This window comes from Heliangelus exortis, chromosome 7 (assembly GCF_036169615.1).
Source record: "Heliangelus exortis chromosome 7, bHelExo1.hap1, whole genome shotgun sequence".
In the NCBI taxonomy this organism is placed as follows: Eukaryota; Metazoa; Chordata; class Aves; order Apodiformes; family Trochilidae; genus Heliangelus; species Heliangelus exortis.
Genome location: NC_092428.1, coordinates 11,185,752 through 11,197,974, shown reverse-complemented (window position 1 = coordinate 11,197,974; position 12,223 = coordinate 11,185,752).

Genomic DNA, 12,223 nt, shown 5'->3' with positions numbered 1-12,223 from the left:
AGCCTCTGGGAAATTTCAGCAAGTTTGGTGAATTTTATCTCCCTCTGCAGGAGAAAAAAAAAAAAAAAGTTATCCCTGTCTGCAGCTGCTCATCTGCTTCTGGTATTAAAATATAATGGTCCACCACTTTCTGAGCTACACTGTGACTCAGTCTGAACACACATGTGAAAGATGAAACTGACCCAGTAGTCAAGCTCTGAGATTCCAGTCACTAAGACAGTGTTGTTCCACAGCTCAGATCAGTCTTTGTCTCTGCATTCTTTGTTTTGACCAAAAGCTCCTAAAGCAGTAACTCTCTCTCACTACAAGTAAAGGATGTACTAGGATCAAAAGGTCCAGTTCTTGAATGGCAAGGCTGTAAGGTATTCCTTAGCTATTCAAGATACACCTTGAGTAGCAAGGTAATGCAGAACTAGTCACCAGAAGCCCCAGAAATATGCTAGACAATATTTAAAGCCCACTAAATAACATTTAGAAAGTGCTGGAAATCCTTAGGTACAAAAGGTAAAAATTAATATCTGGATGTTGGTCAGGCTTTTATTTTTTATCCTTTTTTTTCCTTTGTGGTGAAGACAGCAGGCTACAAGTTAAAAAGACCCTGCCCACAGTGCTAATTGGTCAGCAGGAACAGCCCTCTTCTGAAGGGCTGAGACACTATCAGGATTTCTGGCATTGTTCCCTGGAATGATGCCTCAAACTGTGTCATGTCTGCTAATAATATTATGGAGTGTGGGATTCAAAGTTTGAAATGGGAGCCTAGGAGATAGAAAATGCAGATATTTATTCTTCCATTCACTTCTACATTTCTGTTTTCAACCTCTCAAAACACAAGACCAAGAAAATTCAAACAAACAAAAAATGATATTGTTTAATATGGACACTGTTACACTCAGCATATAATTAACCTGTGAAATTAAGTCTCTCAGTGGCCAAGGATGACTCAAATCTTGATTAGAGTTCTGCATAGCTCATGATACTGTGAGTTGTATGGAAGATGACAAAGATGATGTCAACTTTCCTCCAAAGAAAGAGTAAACAGCTCTAGTGAGAAAAAAAAGCAGAAGGAATAAATGCTTCCTCACATGATCATCATAACTAAAGCATAAAATGGCATCTGCTTAATGTTTTTTTTCTTGCAAGTGACAACTCTAAAGTTATAGATGTCTCATGAGAAGAATGGAACATTGTGCTCCATATCTGCATACCCCACAGTTATCACTTTGTCATAGGATCATAGAATCATTTGGGTTGGAAGGGACCTTACAGATCATCTAGTTCCAACCCCTCTACCATGGGCAGGGACACCTTCCACTAGACCAGGTTGCTAAAAGCCCCATCCAATCTGGCTTTGAACATTTCCAGGGAGGGCGCAGCTTCCCCAGACAACCTGCTCCAGTGCCTTACCATCTTCATAGGAAAGAATATCCTCCTGATACCTAGCATTATAGAGGGGGAGAATCACCTCCCTCACGTGGCTGTCTGTGCTGCTTTTGATGCAGCCCAGGACACAGTTGGCTTTCTGGGCTGCAAGCACACATTGATGGCTCATGTTCAGCTTCTGGTCCACCATCACCCCCATTCTCCTCAGGGATTCCCTTAATCCTTTCTCCTCCCAACCTGTATGCATGCATTGGATTGCCTCAAGCCAGCTACAGAACCTTGCTCTTGGCCAGGTTGACCCTGGGCACAAGCCCACTTCTCCAGCCTGTCAGGGTCCCTCTGGATGCCATCCCTTCCCTCCAGTGTGATGACTTCACCACTCAGTATGGTATCATCAGCAAACTTGCTGAGGGTGCCCTCAATGCCACTGTCTGTGTTGCTGACAAAGATGTTAAATGCCACTGGTCCAAGTACCAGCTCCCAAGGAACAGCACTCGTCACACATCTCCATTTGGAAACTGAGCCACTGATAACAACTTTTTGGGTTTGACCCTCCAGCAGACCCCGGGCCGTAGGTTCCAGCTTTTGCTCGCCCCGCCTGCCCGAACGGACCCGTCCCATTCGCCCCGTCCTGTTCGCCGCAGGCCCCGAGGGCGCTCGTTATAGCGGGGGAGGCGGCTGTTGCTCTGGCAACGCCCAGATCGCCTGTGAGTCACCGGAGAGCTGCCGGCTCCTCCTCTAACACTGCTCGGGAGAGAGGGAAACTTACAGAAAGAGAGGAAAAAAAACACTCAAAAAACAAAATAAAAACCCCCAAAAAACCCAAAACCAAGAGATCAGCCGCTCCACTGCAGAATGAGGCTGCATCAAAGCTGCTTCACTCGGCGACTTCACTTACCTCCTTATATGAAAGAATTGTCAATGCCTTTCAAAGCACTGCATTAAAATACGTGACTTAGATAACAGAATATGATAAGACTGGAAAAAAAAAATCACTATATATATTTAATTTCTCTTCTGTGTTTTGAATTTCCAGGTCACAATTGTATCCTGCTTTCTCCACTAACCACATTTCTCAGAAATGGAATCTGAGATTCACACGCAATCACTGAACTACAGGATGTGCAGATCTCAAGAGTATACTCGATACAGCAAAAACAGCAATAAAATCTGGAGAACTGGTCGAATTACATATAAACTACCATCAAAATTTTCACTTGGAGACCTCCGCATACATGTGCCAAGCAAAGAATGGGTAAATTTCTTTAGCTGTAGAGAAGTTTAGCCCTGGGCAGCTCTTACTTTCATGAAGAGCAACTTAAGTTTCTAAAACTGTTAAGCAAGTAAATCTCACATGAATTTGCTGCTAGGGAGTTGGAGGCCTTTTCTTTCCTGGTGTCATTTAATGAAGAGAGTCCTGGTAATACTCTCATGAGTGAGCACCACTGAAGTTATTTTACTGTAGGTACCAGAACAGGGGGAAAGCACCCTGCCTGTACATGTCACTACAAGCCTTGAGACTGGCTGTGAAGTTCACTACAGCTCACACAGCCTCTGAAAATCCAGGCATGTTTCAGGCTTGGCATCTAATTCAGGTCAAATTCAGTCTTGAATCTGGTTGCAACAGCCATGAACTCAGAAAATATTCCTCCCCATCTCTGATTGCAAGCAAACTTGTTGGCTTACACACCTCTAGCAAGTGCCCATAAGGTGAGGATATTTTTAGACACTGGCTTACACACAGTATTAGCTAATATGCAAGTATACTCAAGTGGACCTGTCTGAGGGAGCTCAGATCTAGGAAACTGATTTGTCTATTTGTACAGAAACGGCCTAGAATCAAATTAGAATCCCAGCTGAAGTTCCCCAATTTTCAAGTAAGTTGAGCCTTCTGCAGACTCATCCCTTACTCCAAGTGAACATGGGCACTTGAACACCTCCCTTGCACCTATTAAAAGCTGTCAAGTGAAACAACTGCAAGTAATGGACAAAATCACGTTCCCACACCTGTCTCCTGCTCCAGGCAGGGGTCTCAATCTTTTCTAGCAAAACAAAATCTTTTGAGAATAAACAGACTTCTTGCTTGCTGAATGATAAACCAATTCAACCTGGCTTATCAAAGGTTAGCAATTAGCTATATTCATCCTTCTGTCACAGTGGATTCTTCCTGTCTGAGGTGTTTTTCTGTCTCTCTAAAATATGTCAGTGAAGCAACTGACTGAGCAGCACTTCAAATTGCCTGCAGTGGACTCTAACCAGCTGATACTTTTTACATTGAGATGGTAAATATTTAGTCACAAAGAAAAGATTATAAACAGACCTCAGCATCACTTAAGCACAGCATTGAGAACCCAGAGCCAAAAGCCCTTTGTTTATTTTTATGTTTTTCCCTAAACAAAGGCAAGAAGAATGTAGAGAATAAAACATCAACAAAAAAAGTCTTTTATCAAGCAGTGATCTGGACAGACGTGCCCTGGAAAATGTCTTTCTCCCCAGAACATTTTTTACAGAACTTTTAATTTACTGACTCATGCACATGCCTGTTTGCCTTTAATAGGCAGCTTCCATGGCCTTGACAGAAGCTATGTCTATAGGTAGCACCTAACTGGCAGATCTTCACTTTCAGGTGTGCTGCATATTGATGCCCTGACTTCACAGAAAAGTCTTTAAAAAATCTTGGATGTTAGTAAGTAAAAAATAATTATGATGTAGTGTAATTATTGTCACCAGTGTCTCATCACTAGCGAAGGATGAGAATTCCAGCTGTGGGTTCAAACACAAGGATCATGGAGTGCGAAATCTGTTGTTGATCAAAACAAGCCATCTGGATTTCTGGTCATCCTGGAATCTGGAAGTGTCCATGATCTAGATTCACAACCAAAATTTAGATGACCATCTCCTTCTCTTGGAAACATGCCTTCCGTTCAGAAAATCGAATAAGCTTATGTCCTATATCCCAGGCCTGAGATGCTGATAACCTAAGCACAGTCACTGAGAAAGAGACAGGATCAACATATCAGCAGGCAAGGTGGGTGTTTATCCAAATCAAACTTCATCATATATAACTCTGTCAATTTGTAACCTGCAATTGTAAAACTTACTACCAGGTAAATTGTAAATTATTTTACTTTGTTTCTTCCTCAAATTCAATCAATGATGAAATTCTGTCAGATAATTCCCATACATTTATCTTTATCCTCCATTATCCCACTAAAGTTCCCAAGCAATATAAAGTATAACTTATACATTCACTTACATTCATTATACATTCACTTAAGCATAAGGTCCAAAGTTCTAGCAACAGCTGCACCTGACTGGCAGTGCTTAGGGAGGGGACAGCATTTAGCTCCAATTTGTAAAATGGATAAAACATTTCAGTAAATCTGCTAGACATTCAGAAATATTTCCAGAAGGCTGTCAAGGGCTGAGTGGCTTGCAACTAAGAAGGCAGAAAGGGGAATTTGCAAGACTGATGAAGTGATTATGGAGGAGAAGAAAAAAGAAGCAACTTAGGAGAAGAGTAACTAACCTTTAGAAAGGAAATAGGAAGAGAGACAGGGTGAATTTCTTTGTTTTCAACTAATCAGCTACTAAATGGTTACAACTGGAAATCGCGAGGAGCAGGCTACCATTCCCATTTAGTAAGCACATACTCTTTTAACATTCTTCAAAGGACTAAGACAGAGAAATTAAAATACTTGCCTGCAAGCTGAGAAACACCACAGGAACACGTTTGTCCCATTAATCATACATTGCCAGGACATGCAGTGAGAACTGTCAGGGTTTTGAAGACTCGCAGCTTTCAAACATCAAGCGTGAATCTAATGATTACAGGAATGGTCTCACTGAGAAACCACCAGTGCAGAAGGTGGTACTGCTCACACTGTTCTACAGGCAACAGCCAGCAGCTGTGCATCAAATGCACAGACACCAGCACCACCATAGCTACTGCCTAAAGAGAAGAGGAAAACAAACCCTTACAGAAGCAAACATAAGCCTAATCATACTTTATCTAAAGCTGGATTGGTTTTAGCAATTCAGGGTATATTAAGCTAATGACTCCCTCTACAACCTTTTCTTTGATAGCTCAGGTGGACTTAGCTACTATGAATATAATAGTATAATTATAATTCTATTTTGAATAAATGTATTATTTTTGTTTCCACAGCATTTTGTGACAATGAGTTTAATATTTTAATTTTGCACTGCAAGAAACACTTTTTTCTTGGTCCAAACCTCATGACTGTTCACTGTTCAAAGCCTACTTACATTTGTAATTTTATCCATCAGATTTTCCTGCAATCTTGTATTTTGTAAGATCCTTTTCAAAGTCTTGGGGTAGTTTTGTTTTGTGTTTTGTTTGCTTTTTTGTTGTTTTTTGTTTCTTGTTCTTTTGGTTTTGTGTTTTTTGTTTGTTTTTATTTTTTGTTGTTTATTGGTTGGTTGTTTTATTTTTGTTTTGTTTTGTTTTTTAAAGGAAGGGGCTTAAGTGGAATAGATTTTACATCTTCATTGTTTACACAAGACCGATTCAGGGCAGAGTTTGTATTAAAAATTCTACCCTACATTTGAAAGGCCTTTCATGCCACAAATTTTATCCAAATAGAAACATATCCATCTGACATTTCATTTTATCAGATCAGTATTTTCCAATCAAATGATATTTCATCAAGCAAATCTCATAAAAAACTTTGCACTGCTTACCTGCAAATGTAGCAGAAGGAATTTCTATTTGTAGCTTTTCTCTATCTGGTTTATGGTTTATGTGATACACGATGAAACTGAGGAAGGCATTCCAACTGAGATGAGCAGATGGAAAGGGATTTCTTTAAAGTAGCTGTATTTTTTATACTAAAAGTGGAGCCCCACCACAGGTACAGAGTGAGAAATAAACTCCTCTCCCTGGCCTCCCCTCCTCTCCACCTGAAAATTTTCAATGCATCCAACTTCAGAGGACACTGGCAAGCTCACTCTCGCCCAAGCCTATGGCCATGAATCCTATGACAAACTTTATTCTTAAAGACATCATCAGACCATACAGACTCTTCTCAAATCTTAGTTTACAAAGTGTTCTTCTTCAAATGAGATGAATTACGCTCAAATAGTCAAGAGCCTGAATCCCAGGAAAACTTGTTAGAAATTGTTTTCCCCATATACAACTCTGCACTTATTCAAAAGACTTAGGAACTCTAGGATTTTATTTTAAGGCCACATTTGAAGTATGTTTGGAAGCACATTTCCATATGACTTTTAAGCCTAAATGTGCCTATTCTGAATAATCTGGGATCCTCAGCAGCTCTGGGGAGTTTTCTGGTTTATTTTAAGAAGCCTGTGCTGTTCACCTTTCAACATAGTTCATGTTCCCACATCAACACATAGGAAGATATCCTCAACCTTTTTGATTTATATTTCTGCAATACATCAGCAAAGATTAAAGTGTGGCTAAGCCTTTCTTCTTATCTTGACATAGTTCATTTTCACACCATATCAACCTTCTCCAGGGCTGGGTATTTACATTTTAATTATGAAGCTTGCTTTTTAATGCCTTCCCTCATCCTTTTAGCTTCACGCATTAAAAATGTTAGTAGATAAGACCTGGCTCTCCAATTAGTGGTGGTAGCAAAGCAGAGCTGAAATTATTCAGTTAAACACAGACACAGCTATGTCCTTCCACATGAGAGCTATGCTGAGATTTCCCTCTCAGGGAAATTGCCCTGCTCTGGTTCTGAGGGAGGAAAAGCTGGTTTGATCATTCCACCACACAGCCCAAAATAATTTGAAAACAACTGTTTGAACTGATTAGCTACCTCCTAGTTATTGGCATTCCTATAAATATTTTCGTTAGGTGCAAAGAGATTTAAGATGCAGCCCCATGATTTCATTAAGCCAGTTTATGTGTGGGTTGCAGTAAGAATGAACAAGCATGTCTGTCCTCTTCCAGCCTCTCATTATGTCTCTCTACTGTCTTCATTCTGTTGGAACTACTTGTCCTGCAGCTGCATGGGTAGGGACCCAATTCACCTACGGACTAAACCTCTCCCCTTTTTTGTCCTGCCAGGTCATTTCCTATTGCACTTCTGCATAACCACTCATATTAGCAGAATGAAATGTGGTGGGGCCACATGGCTGCAAGGTGGGAAAAGACCACTCCTGCCAGCAGCAAGCATTTCAATCAGAGAAGGGATGAAACCACAGCATAAGAATCTGTTCATATAAATTGGACTACAAAGCAGACATTGCCAAGCTAGCTTTACACTGATAAATCTGGGTATTAGGGCAGTAAGCTCAGGCCAGACTGGCCACCCAGGATGTACCCATGCACCTGGGCAGTTTTTATCAGAAGAAAAACATCAATACACAATTGGAATTCTTTCCAAATCCACAACCAGCAGTGCTTAAGCCAGCTCCCACCAAATCTGCACTATGTGAAAATTATCTCCCTGCACTGCTCTGCTCTCACATTCTCATTACTTCAATTGCTTCATTCTATGTGCTTTGATACTTCATAAAGCCCCAGTTCCTGGAACCAAGTGTAAGAGTAGGAGTATCAGCCTCATTCAAAGGAAAAACAAAATGTTATTATCCAACAGCTTTGCAGAGAAGTTTAGAAGTACAGAAACAGAACAGAATAACTGGAACAATACTGCCCCCTCAAAGAAACAAACAAAAAAGCCACCATCCCAACCTTTACATTACCCTTGTGTTTTTGAAATCTTAGGATTAATTATTTACTAAATTAAGTATTTATTAGTATTAGTGTTCACTAAAGGTAAGTCCTGCCTGTCTAATTTGGTGGCCTTTTATTATAGCATCACAACATCCATTGGACAAGGGCAGAGCAACAGATGTCATCTACCTGGACCTGTGCAGAGCATTCAACATTGTCCCGCACAATATTTGGGTCTCTAAACTGGAATGATACAGATTCAATGGATGGACTACTCAGTGGAAAAGGAACTGGCTGGAGGGTCAAACCCAAAGAGTTGTTATCAGTGGCTCAGTTTCCAAACGGAGAGGTGAGATGAGTGGTGTTCCTCGGGAGCTGGTACTTGGACCAGTGACATTTAACATCTTTGTCAGCAGCACAGACAGTGGCATTGAGGGCACCCTCAGCAAGCTGACACCAAACTGTGAGGTGAAGTCATCCCACTGGAGGGAAGGGATGGCATCCAGAGGGACCCTGACAGGCTGGAGAAGTGGGCTCAAGCAAACTCCATGAGGTTCAACCTGGCCAAGAGCAAGGTTCTGTAGCTGGCTTGAGGCAATCCAATGCATGCATACAGGTTGGGAAGAGGAAGGATTAAGGGAATCCCTGCGGAGAAGGTCTTGGGGGTGATGGTGGACCAGAAGCTGAATATGAGCCATCAATGTGTGCTTGCAGCCCAGAAAGCCAACTGTGTCCTGGGCTGCATCAAAAGCAGCACAGACAGCCATGTGAGGGAGATGATTCTCCCCCTCTATAATGCTAGGTATCAGGAGGATATTCTTTCCTATGAAGATGGTAAGGCACTGAAGCAGGTTGTCTGGGGAAGCTGTGGCTGCGCCCTCCCTGGAAATGTTCAAAGCCAGATTGGATGGGGCTTTTAGCAACCTGGTCTAGTGGAAGGTGTCCCTGCCCATGGTAGAGGGGTTGGAACCAGATGATCTATAAGGTCCCTTCCAACCCAAATGATTCTATGATCACTCCCCATTTCACTTCCAGCTGAGTCCATTATGCCTTCTGGAAGGGCCCTCGTGTAGCTTCCCAAAATGTGTATTTGTCTCAAAACAGCTGCCCTGACAAAATGGACATTGTGCTTGGGTGGAGGCCTCATTCAATAAGCCTCTTGGACTCTGCTCTGTCAAGGACAGACCCTCATTTGGGAAGCCACCCTGGTGAACAGGGCCCTATTCTAACAAGAGCAGCCCCCTCTTTAGTGGCCATCCCGATAAGCTGAACACTGCCCTTGCAAGGGGAGATCTTTTTGACGGCCACCCTGACAGGCAGGACACTGTCCTTATTCAGTAAGGGACAGGGGCAGGGAAGCTGTGCCCTGCGGAGGCAGAGTGACATCTTGTGTGTGCCCTGGGTAAGGACACTGGAGAGGGCACATGCACAGAAATCAGGGTTATTGCCCTATCCTCCCATCTGGAGGGGCCCAAGTGAACACCTGGCTTTGCAAGATACGCGAAAGGACCCCCAAAAAGTTGGGGTCAGGTGGCATAAAAGAGGCAGACAGGCACATGCAAAATGCTGGATGTACACCTGCATCTTCCTACCAAGAGCATCACTGGATCCAAGGATGGTGTTATCTTTCCTATCTCTTCTTTCTCTCTGTTTCTAACCTTATCCTTGGCATATAAGGGTAACATAGTTTCTACCTTTAAGTTTTGCAACCCATTGTTTTGTTAAGCTTTTTAGTTGTAACCTGTTGTTTTGACAATTTCCTCATGTTTTGCTAAATTGTAATCCATTGCTTTGAAAGTACCACCATTTCTAATTCTCCTGGTTGTAATCTGACATGCTTTATAGATTTACTCAATTTTAAGTAAAATTGTGGTTTTGTACAAACCTCCTGGGTAATAACCTTACTCCTGGAGTACTGTGCAGAGAATTCCCAAACTTAATCTCACTGAATGGGTTGTTAAAAAGCTATTAATTAATAGAGGAGGATTGTGCCCAGCCCCACCTAGGCTCCTCTCTGAAGGAGTTTAGAAAGGAAGGGGGTCCAGTCCAAATCTTCCTGGGTCAACTCCCCCCTTGGGGAACTCTACTTGTGCCCATTCTCTGGGATATAAAGCTGTGCTCACTTTGTGAGACGTGGGTTGTGATACCTCCTCTCCCACTCCCTTCTGTCCCCTGGCAAAAAAACATAAATAAACCCAATCCCCTTGCTATGAAACACTTCAGACAATCAAGAGCTTATCTAGGCTTCCCAGTGATTCTACAGGATTACGCATATCCTAGTATCACAAGAATGTTTTACCTTAAGGCAAATATTTTAATTTATGTGCATGTGAGCTATTTGCAATACCTCCACCAAATGGAGGCCATGTAACCTGCTGGATGGCTTTCACCCAATCTTCCATTTCATTCTGGGAAGCAGCCATGAGCAGGAAAGCCTCATGACTGACAGGAATCTTTTCCTTATTCCTCAGACCACCTAAAAGAGAGAATGCAAATCTATTCCAGCATCTAGTTCAGAAGAAAGCATCCAATGTTTGAACCCACCAAAAGCCTGTGTGGAAATGATAAAATTGTAATTGAGTAATTTTACACACACTTTCCAGTCATGTGCTGCGACACCCATAAAGCACAGTTTGGTTGAAGATCAATGCAGAAGTGAAAAATATGAATTTCTCCAATGTGAGAATACGGATATGTTGTACCTGTTGTCTCAGCAAAGATCAAAGTGAAAGCACAGGCTGTAAGACCCTGCAGGAAGAGTACAAAATTAATTCCACAAGCCTGTGCTGAGGTATTAAGAGACGATTACCCAAAAGGGGGACCAATTGAATGGTAAAATATTTCAGTGCTTGAGCTACAGAAGTCAAGATCACCCACTTTCCCCAAGTCCTGGGGAATTTCTAATCTCAGTATAAGAAAAGAGACCCATGCTGATTTTGGATTCAATTCAGAAGTAACCTTTTGAAGAGGAGGTAAAGTTTGGGGTTATGAATGTGACCCTTCTACTTGAAGTAAGAACTTTAGGAGCTATTAGTGATTGGCTTGCAATATCTCAGGCAAGTACTGACCAGAATATCAAGTGCACAGAACATCAAATACACTCAAACTGTCATATACATCTGTCACTTGTAGATACTCAAAGACTTGCCACTTCTTCATCTTTCTTTTCCTGTTTTAAGTCAGCACTCACTTCAGTCAGTTTAAATCTTCCCCTCACTCACTCCTCATTTTATGTTCCAGAGCTGGATATAACTTAATAAGGTCCACATAAAAAGCTTTATTAGAGCAGCCTCTGCAGAAAAAGGCTACTGATCCTGTCCAATGCAGCAGCTGCATAAATAGTGGCCTGGAGCCTCTTCATCACCATGGAAACTATCTTTGGCTTTGCTATGGAGATAATATCTTAGCAGATGTGTCATCATCAGTTCCATGCTTACATGGCTTTCAGTAGCTACTGGCAAGCTAAAGCTGCCAGCCTGAACTGAGCAGCCAAGATTGTCTGTCCAGGGACTTCAAAGCAGGACAGGACTATGGTATGTGGTGGTTTCTGCAGGACTGATTTTGCTTACACAGAACGTGTGCCTCCTAAATCCTTGCTAATCTGGGGAAAGAAGCAAGCTGGGAGCTCCTTACAAGCTCAAGTACTTTTTCTTGGTCTTAATTGTTTCCTGAGCTAAACACACTCATGGATATATGTGGTTTGAAAGGAAAAATGATAAAATGAAAGATGCTGGGAAGGATTTTATCGCTCTCTGAGAAGCAATTCACTGAACTGGGAAACTGAGACAGTCTTCCAGTAAATGAAAGACAGCAGTCACATGGGACTGGGCGTGCAGCTTAAGAAGCAACAACCAGGATGCCTTTTCCTTTCTATGTATTAAAAATCTGCTTCTTTCCTCACAGCATCTTCTCAGACAGTCTCCCATTTTGTATTTACTAAATGCTTTATATTCCTTAAAATATATGAAGCAGAACAGCTCTATAGATAAAGGCTAGGATGCAGGCATCTGAGCAGATCAGTGCTCCACTATGTTCCACTGCAATCAAGATGTACTTCATCCATTGCATACAGAACTGTCAGAACACAAATTTACAATTTGTGAAACTCCTTTTTTCTTTTACCAGCTCCTTAATTCTTTTACCAACATACTCAGACTCACGATGAAAGCAGAGGTC